Source organism: Aulonocara sp. 'chitande type north' Nkhata Bay, linkage group LG14, assembly GCF_057382095.1.
Source record: "Aulonocara sp. 'chitande type north' Nkhata Bay isolate Kocher_YH1m ecotype deep benthic linkage group LG14, A_spYH_male_GT1.1, whole genome shotgun sequence".
In the NCBI taxonomy this organism is placed as follows: domain Eukaryota; kingdom Metazoa; phylum Chordata; class Actinopteri; order Cichliformes; family Cichlidae; genus Aulonocara; species Aulonocara sp. 'chitande type north' Nkhata Bay.
Genome location: NC_141357.1, coordinates 17,947,378 through 17,966,789, shown reverse-complemented (window position 1 = coordinate 17,966,789; position 19,412 = coordinate 17,947,378). Strand labels below are relative to the sequence as shown.

The 19,412-nt window shown below is 38.4% G+C and overlaps 2 long non-coding RNA genes across 2 annotated transcripts; both read right to left on the bottom strand.

Annotated features, from left to right (window-relative positions):
• Positions 1 to 6,759: 6,759 nt before the first annotated feature.
• On the bottom strand, positions 6,760 to 10,069 carry LOC147314401 (uncharacterized). The gene is made up of 4 exons (XR_015124656.1): positions 9,491 to 10,069; positions 7,817 to 7,933; positions 7,597 to 7,700; positions 6,760 to 7,492 (listed from the first exon to the last, which is right to left on the bottom strand). It is a non-coding gene; the product is annotated as an uncharacterized LOC147314401 (long non-coding RNA).
• A 6,538-nt stretch (positions 10,070 to 16,607) lies between these two features.
• Positions 16,608 to 19,090, bottom strand: LOC147314400 (uncharacterized). Its single transcript, XR_015124847.1, has 3 exons — positions 18,673 to 19,090; positions 17,753 to 17,781; positions 16,608 to 17,325 (listed from the first exon to the last, which is right to left on the bottom strand). It is a non-coding gene; the product is annotated as an uncharacterized LOC147314400 (long non-coding RNA).
• Positions 19,091 to 19,412: the final 322 nt, after the last annotated feature.

Sequence of the window (19,412 nt, the reverse complement as noted above, 5' to 3'; positions counted from 1 at the left end):
TGAAGAGCGGTGTCATTACCAATCGCGCCACCTCTAAGGGGGCGGGCGCTTTGAAAAAAAGGGTGATGAGGAGTCAGAATTAGATCGCGGTGAGACGCGAAAAACGCCGTTTTTTGGAGTTACAAAACGTCGTGTAACTCAAAAACTAGGTGGGATAGAAGCATAATTCTTGCACTGGGTGAATCAGCGGACTTTGGTGTACTTTGACTGCGATTTACATAGCTCTTTGTATCTCCGTCGCGGAGATATGACGAGAGAAGAAACGGCTTCATTTTCGGAATTTGAAAAATGAGAGGAGGACAGATTTCCACCCCTCAAACAAGTCTAACTCATCTCAGAACGGTAATAGGTGAGAAAATAATTCTTGAATTGTGAGTGTCAGGAGTGTCTGAAGATATACAGGGACAAGCCTCATGTCTTAACTTTGCTTCGTTAAGGAGATATGACGATTTGAAAATGCCTTCAGTTTCAGTATTTCAGCTCTGAGTTTCACAACCTCCCCATAGACTTTGAATGGGGAGTTTTTAGACCATGTGTCACTTCGAGGCAAATTGTGAAAAAAACGTAACTCTCACAATAATTATAGTGACACTGTCTTAAAGCCAGCAAAAATACCTACGTTTTGATGTATAATTTGTGGAAGTTGAGTGGAAATTGAGCGAGTAGCAAGGAGTTGTTCAGACATGAAGAGAAAATTCAGAACGGACGAGTGTGCAGTGGGAGTTAATTGCATAGCAACCATAGCAACACATGTATTTTCTGAAAAATCACAAAGTTGTAACTGAAAACTTAAAGAGTCATTACATGAAAACGGTAACAGATATGAAAAAGCTGAATCACACAGGAATAGCCCAATCATCTGAGAACGTTTTAAAGTTTGAATGGAGTTTCTAGGTGAAAGTATGAGGAAGTAGTTAAGTTTCAAAGACAAGCAAGTTTTAGCAGAATTGTAGAAGTTTCCCATTCATTTCAATGGGACAAATTAAAGGAAAAAAGTGTAATATTTTAAAAAGTATAATAGTAATAAGTACCAAAAGATATAGCAGTCGAAAGCAGAAATAGCAGAACAGTTTAGAGTTTGAATGGTAAAAATCGGCTGAAAACTGAGGGAGTAGTTAAGCGGCAAAGAAACGGAGCAACTAGAATAATAAAGGATAAAGAATAAAGAGAAACAGGATCTCAATAGTGTGGATGCCTACGGCATCCACCCAATAATAACTAGAAAGTGCATTTTCTGAAGAAACTGCAGTGTGAATGCTTGAATCTGAATGTATGCATTGAAATGAAATAATTACTGAATTTAAGTTAAAAATTTTGAATGAGATAAAAAAAACAACCCGAATTTAACCTGAAAACAAAAGTGCTGAACTGCTAAAAGCTGAAGGTTACACAGAAGAAGAAGTTGGAAAAAAGCTGAAAATGTTTTAATTGTAAATTAGAAAAACCTAAGAAATGAGAAAAGAACATTTAGAGTCAGAAAACATCTGAAAGAATATTAAAAGGTCATATTCTTTGAATCACTGAATGACTAAAATGTGATCCCTCCACTTGGACCCACACAGTTTAAAAAGTTTACATCTCTGAGCTTTGAAAGACAAGATGTTGGAAAAAGAACAACGATGGCGACGTTTTGAGGGTAAAATGATGGCTGTAACACTGTGGACACAGCAGCAGTTGAAAGAGAAGTGTTTAAGATGAATCTTGGCAGAGAGAGAGAGAGAGAGCTCGTTAAGCAGGCAGGTGTGAGCCTGGTTGCTATAGTGACCGCACCCAGTGGCTCCATACACACGTACACAGACATGCGCCTCACTTTTGCTGCTTAAAATGAACAGAAAAGTCAGGGCGAAACAAATCGTTCCCAAATGAAAAGTAAAAGTCGTATTGACAAAATTCTTTCACTGTGAGCGACAGCAATGTCTAGTCTACCAAATTCTCAGTTTTCATGTCTGTGGAGTTTATTATATGGACGTGGTGACAGTGGAAAGACACCATGCTCTTCTGATTTTCAAACGAACCTTCTGAGCCATTTTAACATTAGAGTCTATGGAAGAGTTGGAGGGAGGAAGCTGTGCATTGGTGACATTTATGAAAGAACCATAACACCTAGGACAATAGTAAACACATTGGATGAAAGAGGACAGCGATGGCTACGTTTTGAGGGTAAAATCATACCTGTAGAGCAAACGCTGCAGACACAGCAGCAGTTTTAAAAAAGATTTTAAGATTAAATTTTTGCTCCTCTCACTCTAGCAGTTGAGCTGTCTCACTCTAGCCCCAACATTCCGTCCCATACACACCCATTATAAATTTTGAAACGGGTGAAAAAACATCATGAAACTTAAACTGGAACTGAAGAAAAAGTATAATAGATATTGAAAAGATAAATACAAGTTGAATAGTTGAATGTCTTGTCTTCGTTTTAAAGTTTGAATGGTGGCTCTATGTCAATGTATGTGGAAGTAGTAAGAGTTTAAAAATGAGTAAGTTGAATGAGAATTTGAAGGGTCTCCCCATTGAAATACATGGGAAATTTTTGTTGAATAAAGTTGAATAAAATTAAAAATATAAATGTTAAAAATGAGAAAAATAGAAGCAGTCATGTCCAAAATAATAGGAATCTAACGATGTTTGAATGGTTTTTCTAAGTTGAACGGTTTTGAAGGAGTTAGATGCCAAAAAACGTACGGAATGTGGAATAATAATAAAGATTTGAAGAACAATACTGTGAATGCTTTTCAAGCATTCACACTAATAATAAAGATTAGAATAACAATACTGTGAATGCTTTTCAAGCATTCACACTAATAACTAGAAAGTGCATTTTCTGAAGAAACTGCAGTGTGAATGCTTGAATCTGAATGTATGCATTGAAATGAAATAATTACTGAATTTAAGTTAAAAATATTGAATGAGATAAAAAAAAAAAAACCGAATTTAACCTGAAAACAAAAGTGCTGAACTGCTAAAAGCTGAAGGTTACACAGAAGAAGAAGTTGGAAAAAAGCTGAAAATGTTTTAATTGTAAATTAGAAAAACCTAAGAAATGAGAAAAGAACATTTAGAGTCAGAAAACATCTGAAAGAATATTAAAAGGTCATATTCTTTGAATCACTGAATGACTCAAATGTGATCCCTCCACTTTGATCCACACAGTTTAAAAAGTTTAAATGCCTGAGCTTTGAAAGACAAGATGTTGGAAAGAGAACAATAATGGCGACAATTTGAGGGTAAAATGATGGCTGTAACACTGTGGACACAGCAGCAGTTGAAAGAGAAGTGTTTAAGATGAATCTTGGCAGAGTGAGAGAGAGAGCTCGTTAAGCAGGCAGGTGTGAGCCTGGTTGCTATAGTGACCGCACCCAATGGCTCCATACACACGGACACAGACATGCACCTCACTTTTGCTGCTTAAAATGAACAGAAAAGTCAGGCCGAAACAAATCGTTCCCAAATGAAAAGTAAAAGTCGTATTGACAAAATTCTTTCACTGTGAGCGACAGCAATGTCTAGTCTACCAAATTCTCAGTTTTCATGTCTGTGGAGTTTATTATATGGACGTGGTGACAGTGGAAAGACACCATGCTCTTCTGATTTTCAAACGAACCTTCTGAGCCATTTTAACATTACAGTCTATGGAAGAGTTGGAGGGAGGAGGCTGTGCATTGGTGACATTTATGAAAGAACCATAACACCTAGTACAATAGTAAACACATTGGATGAAAGAGGACAGCGATGGCTACGTTTTGAGGGTAAAATCATACCTGTAGAGCAAACGCTGTGGACACAGCAGCAGTTTTAAAAAAGATTTTAAGATTAATTTTTTTGCTCCTCTCACTCTAGCAGTTGAGCTGTCTCACTCTAGCCCCAACATTCCGTCCCATACACACCCATTATAAACTCTGAAACGGGTGAAAAAACATCATGAAACTTAAACTGGAACTGAAGAAAAAGTATAATAGATATTGAAAAGATAAATACAAGTTGAATAGTTGAATGTCTTGTCTTCGTTTTAAAGTTTGAATGGTGGCTCTATGTCAATGTATGTGGAAGTAGTAAGAGTTTAAAAATGAGTAAGTTGAATGAGGATTTGAAGGGTCTCCCCATTGAAATACATTATAAATTTTTGTTGAATAAAGTTGAATAAAATTAAAAATATAAATGTTAAAAATATGAAATTTAGAAGCAGTGTTGTCCAAAAGAATAGGAATCTAACGGTGTTTGAATGGTTTTTCTAAGTTGAACGGTTTTGAAGGAGTAGGATTACAAAAAACGTACGGAATAGATAAAATATAATAATAATAATAACTAGAAAGTGCATTTTCTGAAGAAACTGCAGTGTGAATGCTTGAATCTGAATGTATGCACTGAAATGAATTAATTACTGAATTTTGAGTTAAAAATATTGAATGAGATTAAAAAAAAAAAAAAAAAAAAAAAAAAAACGAATTTAACCTGAAAACAAAGGTGCTGAACTGCTAAAAGCTGAAGGTTACACAGAAGAAGGAGTTGGAAAAAAACTGAAAATGTTTTAAATGTAAATTAGAAAACCCTAAGAAATGAGAAAAGAACATTTAGAGTCAGAAAACATCTGAATGAATATTAAAAGGTCATATTCTTTGGATCACTGAATGACTCAAATGTGATCCCTCCACTTTGATCCACACAGTTTAAAAAGTTTAAATGCCTGAGCTTTGAAAGATACGGTGTTGGAAAGAGAACAATAATGGCGACAATTTGAGGGTAAAATGATGGCTGTGACACTGTGGACACAGCAGCAGTTGAAAGAGAAGTGCTTAAGATGAATCTTGGTACAGTGGCAGGCAGAGCTCGTTAAGCAGGCAGGTGTGAGCCTGGTTGCTATAGTGACTGCACCCAATGGCTCCATACACACGTACACAGACATGCGCCTCACTTTTGCTGCTTAAAATGAACAGAAAAGTCAGGCCGAAACAAATCGTTCCCAAATGAAAAGTAAAAGTCGTATTGACAAAATTCTTTCACCGTGAGCGACAGCAATGTCTAGTCTACCTAATTCTCAGTTTTCATGCCTGTGGAGCTTATTATATGGACGTGGTGACAGTGGAAAGACACCATGCTCTTCTGATTTTCAAACGAACCTTCTGAGCCATTTTAACATTAGAGTCTATGGAAGAGTTGGAGGGAGGAGGCTGTGCATTGGTGACATTTACGAAAGAACCATAACACCTAGGACAATAGTAAACACATTGGATGAAAGAGGACAGCGATGGCTACGTTTTGAGGGTAAAATCATACCTGTAGAGCAAACGCTGCGGACACAGCAGCAGTTTTAAAAAAGATTTTAAGATTAATTTTTTTGCTCCTCTCACTCTAGCAGTTGAGCTGCCTCACTCTAGCCCCAACATTCCGTCCCATACACACCCATTATAAACTCTGAAACAGGTGAAAAAACATCATGAAACTTAAACTGGAACTAAAGAAAAAGTATAATAGATATTGAAAAGATAAATACAAGGTGAATAGTTGAATGTCTTGTCTTCGTTTTAAAGTTTGAATGGTGGCTCTATGTCAACGTATGTGGAAGTAGTAAGAGTTTAAAAATGAGTAAATTGAATGAGAATTTGAAGGGTCTCCCCATTGAAATACATGGGAAATTTTTGTTGAATAAAGTTGAATAAAATTAAAAATATAAATGTTAAAAATGAGAAAAATAGAAGCAATGTTGTCCAAAATAATAGGAATCTAACGATGTTTGAATGGTTTTTCTAAGTTGAACGGTTTTGAAGGAGTAGGCTTTCAAAAAACGTACGGAAAAATAAAATATAATAATAAAGATTAGAAGAACAATACTGTGAATGCTTTTCAAGCATTCACACTAACTAGAAAGTGCATTTTCTGAAGAAACTGCAGTGTGAATGCTTGAATCTGAATGTATGCACTGAAATGAATTAATTGCTGAATTTAAGTTAAAAATCTGAATGAGCTGGAAAATACAGAATTTTTAACCTGAAAATAAAAGTGCAGAACTTTTGAAAGCTGATGTTCACACAGAAGAAGTTGGAAAAAGCTAAGCATGTTTAAAATGTAAATAATAAAAAGATGAGTAATGACAAAAGAAAATTTAGAGTCAGAAAACCTCTGAATGAATATTAAAAGTTCATATTCTTCTAATTGAAATGAACTTAAAAGATGAACAAACATTCTGCAGAAAATACAAACTTTAATATACAGCATGATGTTTTTCAGACATATACACATGTGTATATCATGTTTAATAGTATTACATACATCAATTTGTTTTGTATGTCATAGAAAATAACATAAAAATCTTAAGTCATATACAGCTTCTTTCTGAAAAGGACTGGTAGAATAAAGAAAAATAACTAAATTAAATAACTAAATAAAAAATAATGAGCAACATATGAAATACATGAAAATTCAACTTTTAAAACCACAATCCTGAACCTTTAAATTGTGTTGGTTTCTTAGAACATGGCTGAACAGCTGTTTCTATCGGTCTACTTAATCTTCTGATCTGTCTACACATCTTTTTATTACTCATTCTTTTTTATGTTTTAATGTAAACAGAGTCCACACAGTGGTAAAAGAGAACTGTATAGAGATTTGTGAGTAAACTCAAATGAAAGCCTAAGGTGGTGACACAGTTTAACACATGCAAATAATCAAATAAACACATTAGTCCTTTTTGTGAACATGGATAAATAAGTATCAATACAGCATTGTTCAGCCATGCCACTAAATACTAAATCCTTTTTTACACATTGTTTTAACCTGGGCTCAGACACAAAGTCCCAAATTTAGTTAGTCCCTGACTTTGAGTTGTGGTTATGACTAATTATTATACACAAGGCTTTATCTATCTAAACTCTAAGGACACAAATATGAAAAAACCTATACTTACCAGCTGATACCCCACACTACACACTAGGTGTGCCATGTGACCTGAAACTTTGGTACAAAATCATCATAATCATTCTGTTAACACTGTTTTTTAACACTGTTTGTGTTGCTGTTCAGCAGTTTAAAATGTTTTAGATTGGATTACATGGAATGAATTTGAATTTTCTTGGGGGTTTTTGTATGTGTTTCGTTCTCAGCAGATTTTTTCTTCCATACTGTTGAATTCCAGTTACCACATTTCTGGTCATATGACATCCCAAGTGCCCACTTAAAAAAATCCCCACAGTTAATTCAACATTAAAACAAAATAAAAAAAATGTTAAATAAATAAAGGTTTGCTCTGTGATGAAATATTAAATAAGCATACATTGTACAGAGCACTAACAATGAAAACAATCCTTTAGCCTGTTGATCAGAGAGAGGCCGTCATTGTATCCATTTAAAACCTGTAATCACAGAGCACAATGTTTCTGTGAAACTATGAAGTCCCATATGATCCTCATCACGTCCAGTGACTTCAGAGTGGATCCTCCCTGTCATCCGGCCAGTGTTTGATGTGTGGCAAGCAGCACAGAAGCAGGATAGCTGAGGACTTTAAAAGAAGAGCAGAAAACGGGAACATATGTAGTTGTAAATGTAAATATCAGTGATACTTGTCTTGTCAAAGGGAATAAAATAATGAAAATGTTAACTTACACACTCATTTAGAGAGGATCTTGACACTGCACAGAGGAGGCACAGTCAGTCTGACAATGATGGTGATCTCCAGGGATGTTTTCCTGCAGCAACATTCCTGCCAACTGGCCATATGATCCAGAGTAGTTGGTTTGTAATGAACAGAAAGGTGTATATGTTAGGTAGTGTGCACTCAGAGCTGGTCCTAAGAAACAAACACATCCTGTAATAAACTGAATACCTGTAGTAGTGCTGCTGCAAATATGAAGCCCTTCTATCATGAGTGGTTTCAAAGAAGGTGTTTTGGAGGCTCAGTCACAGAAACTGTGCCGTCTGTTCAGTCCTGAGTGTCTCAGCTCTGATGGGGATGGATCACAGAGGGAAACACCTGAGTACAGACATTACAATACACTCTAACACTCCTAAGGTCAAGTGAAAACACAATTTAAACACTTTACAAAGAATGAATACATGTTTTCATGGAAATTATGTCATTAACCCTTTTTGTTGTGAGTAAATCTCACCGACTGCTTGTGGGACAAGCTAGAAGGAGGACTTATCACAGAATGTCTCCTGTGCTCCAGATGTGAAGTCTCACGCTCTGATCGTACGGCGATGAAGATGGTGATGATGAAGCCTCTCTGATCTGTGGCATTACAGTTTCTAGCTGCTATGTGCTTCACACTGTTGGATCTTACATGTGAAGCTTGGAGAAGACACAGGAGGACTGTGTCTCTCTTAAAAAAGAAAAAGAAAAAAGGAAACCTAACACCCCCCCCCCCCTCAGCTCCCACCGTAAACCCCCCCCCCCCCCCCCCACTCAACTCCCCAACCTCACACCATCCAATGTCTATACAAATGTAGGGTATCAGCTGGTAACAGAAAGCAAGTGTTACATATGTACTACTTATGTAACACTGCTGAAACATTTCTGGCCAGAAATGTGCAGTTATCAACCCAGACCCACCCTGATGATTGCACTGGCCGAAACATGATAAAAGCTCATAAAAATGTATGTTTCATCGAAAGATTTGTCCAAAAATATAATCGTATACTTTTGAAAAAGTTTAAAGTTTATAACAAACCAAAATAATAACATTTTTGTAAATAGTATTTCAAAATAGAGGCACACATAAAGTGGCTTAACTGTCATTATTGCTGTAATTAGGTTTGTTTGTTTGTTTGTTTGTTTGTTTGTTTGTTTGTTTGTTTAAAAAGCAACCTTTAGTCATTATTGTTCTCTCAGAAACAATGAAGAAGCTGTTGAACATTTATGTGTTGTGTAGGCAATCCTCTGGTCCACCCTCCCTCCCTCCCAGCCACAGTGAGACTGGGGCAGCCTGGCAGGATGTTGAAGCCTGGCTGCAGAGAGGATATGCCTACACTATTCATTTTAAACTGCTATATTTGATTTTTCTGACATTTATAGGTTACTGTTAGTGAACTTTAGATTTTCTGTGATAAATAAAATTGTCATCTTTTACTGATATCATTACTTAATTCATGTAATTGTATTTTATGTAAACAATTCAACCATTATACTGCAATGCAGAGCGTCAACTTTTAAATATCGCTCTACTTTCTTAAGTCATTCAAAAATATAGATATTACTTACTGTATTCAAAGATCTAGATCATGAATCATCACAGGACAATACACAGTATACTGGGTCATGGTAACTATGGTAGGTCTTCATGACTCCAGAATGGAGACATCGATCTGACTGAGAAATGAAAATTAGGTCAAGCAGTGTGTTCTTCTCTGTGGTAGGGGCAGTGATGACCTGTGCGTATCCCCTAGACTCAAACAGCTCCAGGATTGGTTTGTTTGCACTGGATAAAACATTCTCATTAAAATCACCACAAACTATGATGGGATGACAGTCCATGATCTCCAATGAGTCTAATAGGCTTACCAGGTTTTTCAGGAATGGCCTCAGAGTGTAGTCTGGAGGTCTGTATACAACTGCAATCAGAGCACTGACTGGTGCTTCAACCTTTAAAGCCAGAAATTCAAGGTCAGTTACATTATGAATGTACTGTTTTTCATGCACTTGAATGTCACTTTTCACATAAACAGCAACTCCACCACCACTTCTGTTTGCCATCTGGGGAAAGTTTGTGTAGGACAGGTGTCTGTTGCGTTTGAACAAATTGTAATTTTCCAAGTGGAGACTCTCTGCGACAAAAGAGCCCCGCAGGTGTGTTTCTGTTAGGCACAAAACATCTGCTAGACACAATTCATGGTGACTTTTGATGTCATTAATGTGAGCTGGCAGTCCCTCTGTATTATGATGAACAATGGTGAAAACCTCTGACCTGCTCAGTGTTTGCCTCACGTGTAGAAGAGGCATCATGTCATCAAGGTTGGCTTGTCTCATGTTCTCAAGCGCTGCAGTGATTTCTGGGTTGGTGAATATTTTTTTCTCCTCCATATCAAGAAGATACAGTCCACTGAGAGACGTCACTCTACTGACAGCTACGTAGGCCATGCTGGGCTCAAAAATGCTCTTAAGAGAGACAACAGCTGATGTAGTTGTCATACCCTGTACCTTATGTATTGTACATGCAAAGGCCAGCTTCACTGGGAACTGTCTTCGTACCACTCCTTTCTGCTTCAGATTCTCCTCTGCTCTCTCAATGTACACCATGTCGTCTGCTGGTGTGCGGTTATTCTTTCCAGATGTCTCATTATCCATTTTAAGTCCAAGCTTGATTATGTGTTGGTCGTTTTCAGAGTGAACTACTCTAAGTAGTATTCCAAAAGCTCCATTAACCAAACCATTTTGTATGTCAATGTTTCTGGTGAGCATGACACGAGCTCCTTCTGCAACTTTCAGTGTGTCTGGTAACTCGTTTTTACCTCCTTTCAATGGTCTGTCTTGAAGTGCCATTCTGCCAGTTCTAGGATCTTTTCTATAATCATCTGCATGGATATCAATGATATGAGTGTGGAGCAGAGCCAGTGTTGCAGAGTTGTGTGCATCCACTTCTTTATTAGTTGCAAAAATGTGCAACGCATCAGTTGGACAAAGGGCTGGTTCAGTTATGGCCTGTGACAACAAATTTCTATCTGCTTCGCAAAGCTCATCCAACTTTCCTTTCACACGAATTCTGTTCAGCATCTCAGCAAAGACAACATCATCTTTCTGACGCATAATCTCAGTCAGAGTGATCATCTGAAAATGCTCCCGCCACAGGTCGATCTCAGACGGGTCGTGCACACAGAGAGGTTTAGACTGTCGCACTGGGGGTAGCTGATAGAAGTCTCCGACAGCAATGACTGACATGCCTCCAAAGGGTCTCCGAGTCCCTTTGATCTGTTTGAGTCTTGCATCTACATATGCAAACAGATGTCTTGACACCATAGACACTTCGTCAATGACGATTATTTCAGCATTCAAAAGTTCTGATCTGACTTCATCCAGCTGATTGCCAAGTCCCTGAATGGGAGGTTTTAAGCTTCTAGGCAGCTTGAGAAGAGAATGCAGTGTTGTTCCAGAAATGTTAAAAGCTGCAGTCCCAGTGAAAGCAGTTAACAGGACAGTGGGTTTTGATATGTCAACGTCGTCTGCATATCTGGGCACTTTGCTCAGTATCTTAGATGCTTCTGAGTAGATGCATTTGATAAGATGTGATTTTCCTGTTCCAGCACCACCATTAATATAAAAGAAAAACTGCTCTGGATTTAGAGCACAGACTCTTTTAATGCACCAGTCTCTAACTGCATAAAATATGCAGGCTTGCTTCTTGTTCAGATTCTGAAACATCTGACGTAACAATGTGGGATCAATAGCAGGGGGTTCCCTGATGGCTCTGACTTCTGTTGAAGCATCAGCCTGACGGCTGTAGTCGGGCACATCTTCCTGTTCATTTTCATTGTCTCGCTCTCTTTCTTGTTCGGCAAGTGGCAACCTTACGAGATCTGATTCAGGTGCCAGATTACACCATTCGTCAGTCACACCTCTGTTCTGCTCATATTCCTCAACAGCGCTCTCGATCTCCTCACTGTTTTTCTCATATTTTTCTCTGTTTCTTTTGACAATGTGTTGCACGTGCTCAAGATGGTCAGTACCTGGTAGCTGTACACAGCCAGCACCATAGAAAGCCTGATAGGTTGGCAACGATGGTGTTTTCAGTTCGTGGTCTGAACGATGAGGAAGGTACAGTTTAAGCAGTCTTCCGTAATATTGCTCTGGATGTTTTTCTTGTGAGCAGCGGTGAAATCTGATGATAGCAGGCTTATTGTTTTTGCGCCTTTGCACAAACCCCATCTCATTGAGAAGGGGCAAAACATCTTTACCTTTTTTCTGTTGGCCATAGACAATCCTGCAAGTAGCAGCAAAGTCTGCCATGCACATCTCCTCATACTCTGGTGTTTCAGGTCTGGCTTTGTATTTGTCATTCAAAGATGTCATCCAAACATTGGAAGATTCAGGTGTTGTGTTGTCCAGAACTGACAGGGGACGACTCATTTTCACAGGATTATCATCAGTTGGAATGAATATTACAGCACGTGAGCATTGCTTCATGTGAAGACCACATGCACGAGCAACACACTCCTGTGCACTGATCTCTCGCTTCTTTGAATATGCCTGCATGACGGCTCTCATTTCATCGCACTCATTTACACTGTCCTTATGGGAGTTCTCAATGACAGTTTTCAGGTACTCAGATAGCCCGCCCTCTTTTTTTGATATATATTTCATTAAATAATTTGCAGCACCAAAAGCATCTAAAACAAAGCTTATGTCGATATTACTGTTCCAGGCTTCAAGCAGATGTGGATTATAGCCGTTTATCCAAGAGTCTTTTGGATCACGCTTTAGTATGATCGTACTCCTCATGTTCATTTTATTCAGGTATCTCTCATATTCTGCATGTGTCAACTTGCATCTTTCCAAGAGCTGCTCTAAACTCATGGAAGCAGTTTCAGGTTCATTTAGCAGCTGGTTCAGTGGTCTGAGCTTGTTCTTTGCCGTTTCTACTTCCAGTGCATCATCCTCACTGGGTCTTGTGATCATTGTCTCATTGCAGGGTGGTTTGGGAAAACCAAAACGGCACCCGGAGCTTAAACTCCTAAAGCACGTCTTTGTGTGGTTCTTACTGTGTTTTTGCACTTCTGTTACTTTTTTGTACAGTTCAGGTTGTTTATGTGGATCAGGCAGCTGAGCTGTGATGTATTTGTTTATAAAATCAAGAACAGTTTGCTCATCATCCTCCTCAAACACAGGAGCACCTTCTACCCACAGGAGGCAGTGTATGTGTGGGCTTCCTCTGTGCTGAAACTCAACTCTGTAAAAGTAGTCAATGACTTTGCCAAGTGGCTCTGCGGGAGATAAGAGTAAATCTCTGAATAATGCTTCAACTCTCTTGTCAAACATGCGCATTGTTGTGACAGGATTGCTTCTCAGGATGTCACACTTTGCTGACCAGTCGAGTCCTTCAAAATTCACTTGTTCACCTTGCTGCCTTGTTATTGCCTCGATCACTTCAGGCCAGCGCATTTCAGCAGCTGAAAATGTGCAAAAGAACGTGGGAGTTCCCAACTGTCTGATCATGGCAAAAAGATCTCTTGTTGTTTTCTCCCAATAGGCTGGGGTTCCTCTCAGAGGCTGCATGAATCTCACTGCATCTTTATTTCGCACCAGTTTCTCCACCTCATGTTTATCTTGTAACATGCCTGAGGTTATTTTTCTACCATCTCTGGTCAGAGGCTTTGCCTTCCTTAACTGTACTGTCATGCTGGATGTAGCCAAGTGTATTTCAGTCACAAACTGTGCAAAGAACAAATAGTTTGTGTCTTTGGCAAAACGATCATCAATGCAGAAAAGTCTTGATTTGAAATACCCACTGGGGGATACTTTGATCAGCCTTCTTTCATCAAGTGTGTTTTGGCCTGTAGGAAACTGCACAGGGAAGGCCATGGCCTCCAGTTTAGGTGTTTTGAAAAAACTTATTGGATTGTTTCTCTCTGCAGGAGCAACAGAGTAGATTCCTTCACTGAAACATAATATCTCCTCAGCCACATCAGGGGGCTGCAAACAGGACTCGAGTGCAAAACCACCATTAGTCAGTCCATCTGCTTGCTCTGAATCATCTCTCATCTGTTCATGCGATTGTTCACCATCACAGGGTAACGTGTCAATGTCCTGTTCATTTTTATTTTGTGCTTCACTCAGTGCATTTTTCTCACAGCTGTCAATTTCCATTAAATCAGCCTCATCATAATCGTCCTCATTCATGTTTTCATCATCATCATCATCATCATCATCTTCATCAGGAAGTGTTGGATCACACAGCTCAGCATCATCTCTGATGCTCACATCCTTATACTGTGGGTGAATCTGCTTGAGTTTATGCAGTGCTTGCACAAGTTTAGACCAGCTTACAGTCTGAAACAGCTGATGACCTTTGTAAGACAAGCGTCTCTTCAGTTTTATTCTCATGACCTGAGAATTAATTCTCAATCGAGGCAATGCTTCAACAGTTTCCTGTACCTCGGATGGGACACAGACCACATTTCCTCTAATTGCTCTTTGTCTGCCTTTGGGAAGAGGAATGATCTTGGCAAATGGTATGCACTTGGCTATGAGATGTCTCTCCAGTATGTTGAGATCAGACAGTTCAGGTGGAGTATCAGCAAGATCCAGTTTATTGGCAACAGCAAGTGCTGGCATGGATCCATTTTTAAGATGATCGTGGCAGGTGTGACAAATCCACTCTCTCTTTCTCTCATCGGGAACATTGCACTGCTCATTTCTGCAGTTTTCATCACAAACATGAACAAATCTTCCAGTCAAACATGTTGCAACCACATGTGGGTTTTTGACATACTTTGACCTTGTGCAGGGTCGCACTTGGTTTGGAAATGAAGCCTTGAAACAGACAGTACATGGGTATGAGGGTCCAGCTTTGATTTGTGATTTGAACACAGATATGGCCTCGTTGATCACACTGTTGTCACTCTCTTGGGTTTGTCTGTTCACCCATCTGTATTTCCTTTTTATTTTCATGGCACATCTCATGTTGTGCATAATCCTGAATGCAAGATTACTTTGATACCTGTCTCGCATTAGTTGTTTCATTAGTTGTTTGTGTCTTACTCTGAATGCGTTGTCACGTGCATAACGCTGAGTCACACGAGATCTCTGTCTCTCTCTGAATTCTGGGCTTTCTCGATACCTTTTACTGATATAGCTTTTTTTCTCCTCTCTGAAATCAGTATTCTCATAGTAGCGTCTTTTAATATATTGTTTTTGTTTCTGTCTAACTTTAGCATTCTCACAGTAACGTCTTTTAACATACTGTTGTTGTTTCTGTCTGAATTCTGCATTCTCACAGTAACGTCTTTTAACATACTGTTGTTGTTTTTGTCTAACTTCAGGATTGTTTTTATATGCCCCGCTTGTGCAAGATTTTTTCTTTTCTTTGTACTCTTTATTTGAAGCATACTTTTGTCGTTCTTTCCTTTTTTGGTTTTCTTTTCTCTGATTTCTGGGTTTCTCTGATGCCATTAATCTTCTTTTCATTTTGTGCCTTTGTTGTTTGTTAACTTTTTTCAGTTTTTGTAAAACTATATCAGAAAGGTCACAGGCAGCAACATTTTTTATTGCAGCATTTGATTGGCATGAAAAAACATCATTTGATGGAAGCAAATTTAATTCACTGCATAGTTCTTCAGTTGGTATATTAGGAGGTTCATTCTGATCTTCATATGGTGTGAACTGAGTCATGCGGACTTCTTTTTGTTTCACCAGTGGCGTGTAAATGGACATTTGACAAAAGATGTTCTCAGTCAGACCAGTGGTTGTGTTTCTCCTTGGAGTAGAGGAGTTTGCTTCAGTTGTATCAGAGTGAGTAGGTCCCACAGCAGTGGCAGCTGTTGGTCTGCAGACTGTGTCTGTGATAGTATCACTCAGGTTGACTGTGCTCATACTGTAGAACTGCACAGGCTTCAGTTCATAGGTACAAGAAGGTGATATCTCCATCCCTTCATAAGAATCCTGGAGCCTCTTAATCATGTCACTGAGGAGTGTGAATTTCACCATCACAGCCGTACCACGGTCACGTGACCATAGTGCTAGAGGAAGACCACTGGCTGTTCTGGAGTGTGGATCAAAGAAACCATATTTGCCTGATGTGGATCTGAACACTGCGATACACAATCCACTCATAATCAATAAGGCATACTGCACATCTGACAACAGGCAGCTCAGTCCTGCTTCTAAGCTGAGAAAGGTATCTACTGCCTCCTCTGGAGGTTCTTCAAATGTCCCATACCGGGAAGGCTGTGTCATGTCGACATGATACATAGACCTGCGAGCATCAACTTTGTCTGGCAGCTCATCGGTAGCCAAATGAATATTTTTAGGAAATCTTTTCTTGGCCTCTTTGTACATCACATCACCTTTATCCAAGACCAGATTAAGGTCAGCTGTAGTCATGTTATCATTCTCATGAAGGAAAGCAAGAAATGTGAGTGAGTTACATGTGCACTGCTTGTTTCTGGAGTCTCCATATTTGGGATGAGCCTGGCTGTGAGATGCACAGATATGTGTAACAGAGGGCTGGTTTTCAAAGTTCACTCTTTCTGCATGAGATGGTCCTGCCACATCACTGTGACGGCCTCTTTTTACAATATCAGCATAACCCACCTGTGGGGCACTTGACACCTCAGGTTGGTCTCTATGGTTTACCTGATGATCATTAAATTCATGCTGCAATCCAATCTTTACAGCATCTGCATAGGATACCTGTTGTACATGTGCAGGAACATGTTGACCTGCCTGTTTGACACCATCAGCATTGGTCTTTGCAGACACAAAGTCTTCTGCAGAGCTCTGAGGAAAATCACACTCAGCTTGTTCACATGTTGGTACTTCATGAAACTCATGGAACTTCTTCCAGCGTTGTTTTGCAGCTTGTGACTTTTTCTGCTTCCTTGGCATTTTTACACAAGTGTTTCTCTTAGTCTTTAGAAAGTATGTTTATAAAATAAGAGTGTCACACAGCAGATGTTCTCTTTGTCTTTATATTTCAGTTTTTATTTCTCAGAAACAGATGTCTTTGTTTGTTTGACAGTTTGTCAGTCGAGAGAATAATATGCACTCTCTTTATTGGCTTGGCACAACTTAGCAGCAAGCGCAAAGTGAAAAACAGCTAGAGAGAAAATTTAGAAGAGAGAACAGACAGAGCAGGAGAAACACGGCTGGGAAATCACAATCAAACCGTGAATTAGAGTTTTCTTTATTTGTTCAGTTTGTTCTCAGGTAGAGGCAATATGCACTCTTTATTGCTTTAATGGCTTGGCATTTTTCAGCAGCAAGCCAAGAGTGAAAAACAGGTAGAGAGAAAATTTAGCAGAGAGAACAGACAGAGCAGGAGAGACACGGCTTTAAATCAAACCGCAGAGTTTTCTTTGTTTGTTCAGTTTGTTCTCAGGTTGAGGCAAAATATGCACTCTTTATTGCTTTATTGGCTTGTGCATTTTTCAGCAGCAAGCCAAAGAGTGAAAAACAGGTAGAGAGAAAATTTAGCAGAGAGAACAGACAGAGCAGGAGAGACACGGCTTTAAATCAAACCGCAATAAGATTCTTGGTTTGGCAAAATTTCTCACAAACCACAGGGTGAAATACAGATGGAAAGAAGGCAGAGACAACAGGTGGAGTAGGACAGAAGATAGAGGGGTTGGGGGGTTGGGATGTGAGATAGAAGACTGGAGATCTGGTCCTTGTTCTTCTTCTGCACACTGTGAACAAAAAACAAGAAAAAAAAAATTTTAATAAAATTATATTACATGGTAATTGTATGAACTAATTGTGACTACTGAAAAAGGACAAAACAAATATTCAAGCTAAACTGTTGTCGGCTGCCATGTGCAAAAAGTTGCACAATTTGGCACTTTTTAAAAGAATAAATATTTAATTAAATTCAGCAATAATATTTTTAAATACAAATATGATTGAGTGAATTGTTAACTAATCACATGTAATGTGCAAAAATGTACGAAAAAAATATTTTAGCCCAATTGTTAAGCTGAACTTATGTGTATTTATTATAAAAATGTGTTTAAAAGGTCTAGCACAAAGTTTGAACCCATCACTTTAAAGCTTATATTAGTCAGACTCTTTTTTTAAAATTTTGGTGTACTTCTCTAACAGTATGTGCACACCTACCAGGCAAAGCACAGATGTGAGTCAAGTTCCTGAAAGTGTAAGACAAGAAATAACATGTTAGTTGTCTGTACAGTGTTATCAGACTAACAAAAAAACAAAGCCCACACGACATGATACACTGAACTTATAGTCAGCAGGGTAATTATAGAGTAATATAGCACACCAGCTGATACAGCAGCCATTTTATAATTCAAACTAATTAACTGAAGTATTTATTTAAGTACTTATATAAGGCTACTGTTAGACTGTTACTAGCCTTAGCATCGCTGCTAACGCTAGCATTCCTGCTAGCGTTAGCACTTCAGTTAGTGTTAGCACTGCTGGTAGAACTAGCACTCTTACTGTTAAAACTGAGGCACAATGGCAATAATAAAGCTCATTTGTTACTTTTGTCTCACTGACCGCCAATAAATATCACAGGAATATCACAGGAATATTCTTTTTGTCAGTTAAAAACTGCTAAGGCTAGTGTTGGCACTATAGCTAGCGTTAGCATTGATGCTAGCATTAGCATCGAAGCTAGCATTAGCACTGCTACTAACAGCAAAAGTCATGAAGTACTCTTACTGTTAAAACTGAGGCACAATGGCAATAATAAATCTCATTTGTTACTTTTGTATCACTGACCGCCAATAAATATCACAGGAATATCACAAGAATATTCTTTTTGTCAGTTAACAACTGCTAAGGCTAGTGTTAGCACTATAGCTAGCATTAGCATTGAAGCTAGCGTTAGCACTGCTGCTAACAGCAAAAGTCATAAACCTATATAAATGGTAGCAAAGGTTATTCTTTTTTTGCTTTCTTTATTCTTTGAACTCTGTTGAACTTTAAAAAGACTTGATATGTGAGTTTAAATGTCAAACATGTATTTTTACCATAAAATTAAAACAGTGCTGTACTGAGTGTATTGTACTTACCACAGCAGAGAGCAAAGCGGAATGACGGCAGTTGGTGCAGTGATTAGTTAAAGACTGATGAGGCGTTCAGGTGGTGCTTGGAAATTTGAGCATCAGTTTGAACATCAATAATGAGCATATATATTTCTCTGTCATAGAGAGACAGAGAAAAAAATACACAAGACTCACCAGCATACAAATTGGTACTTTTTCTCTTTATGTCACTCATTCGCTTATACTCAGGAAAGAGGGCAACTGGCATTAAATTAGCAAATAAAAAGTATGTCATCTTGAACTGTTTTATGGATTTTATTTTAAGACTACTTTGAGCGTATTCGTGGGGAGATAAACTATACAGACTAAAAACAGAGACATTAAATGAGATTCGATTATTTAAAATGTGGGAAAATACACTACAGACAGGTAGATGCTGTGAGCTTTAATTATCCAGTCAGAAAAGATTATTTTAAAGTCATCAACTGACTAAAACTGCCGAGGTATGAAAAACCTGTCCACCAATACACAATCAACTTGAATTTAACAGGGCAATAATTCAGGGCTCTATTCAGTTAGCCTATATTAACTACTGACATACTGTTAATCTGTGGCAAAAGCCTGTCAAACCTGTCTTATTGTACCTATTGAAAAAGTTAATCTTACTACAACTGCTTAGATGTAACACACATTTTTGATTTAATCTTGGCAGAGTGAGAGACAGAGCTTGTTAAGCAGGCAGGTGTGAGCCTGGTTGCTATAGTGAC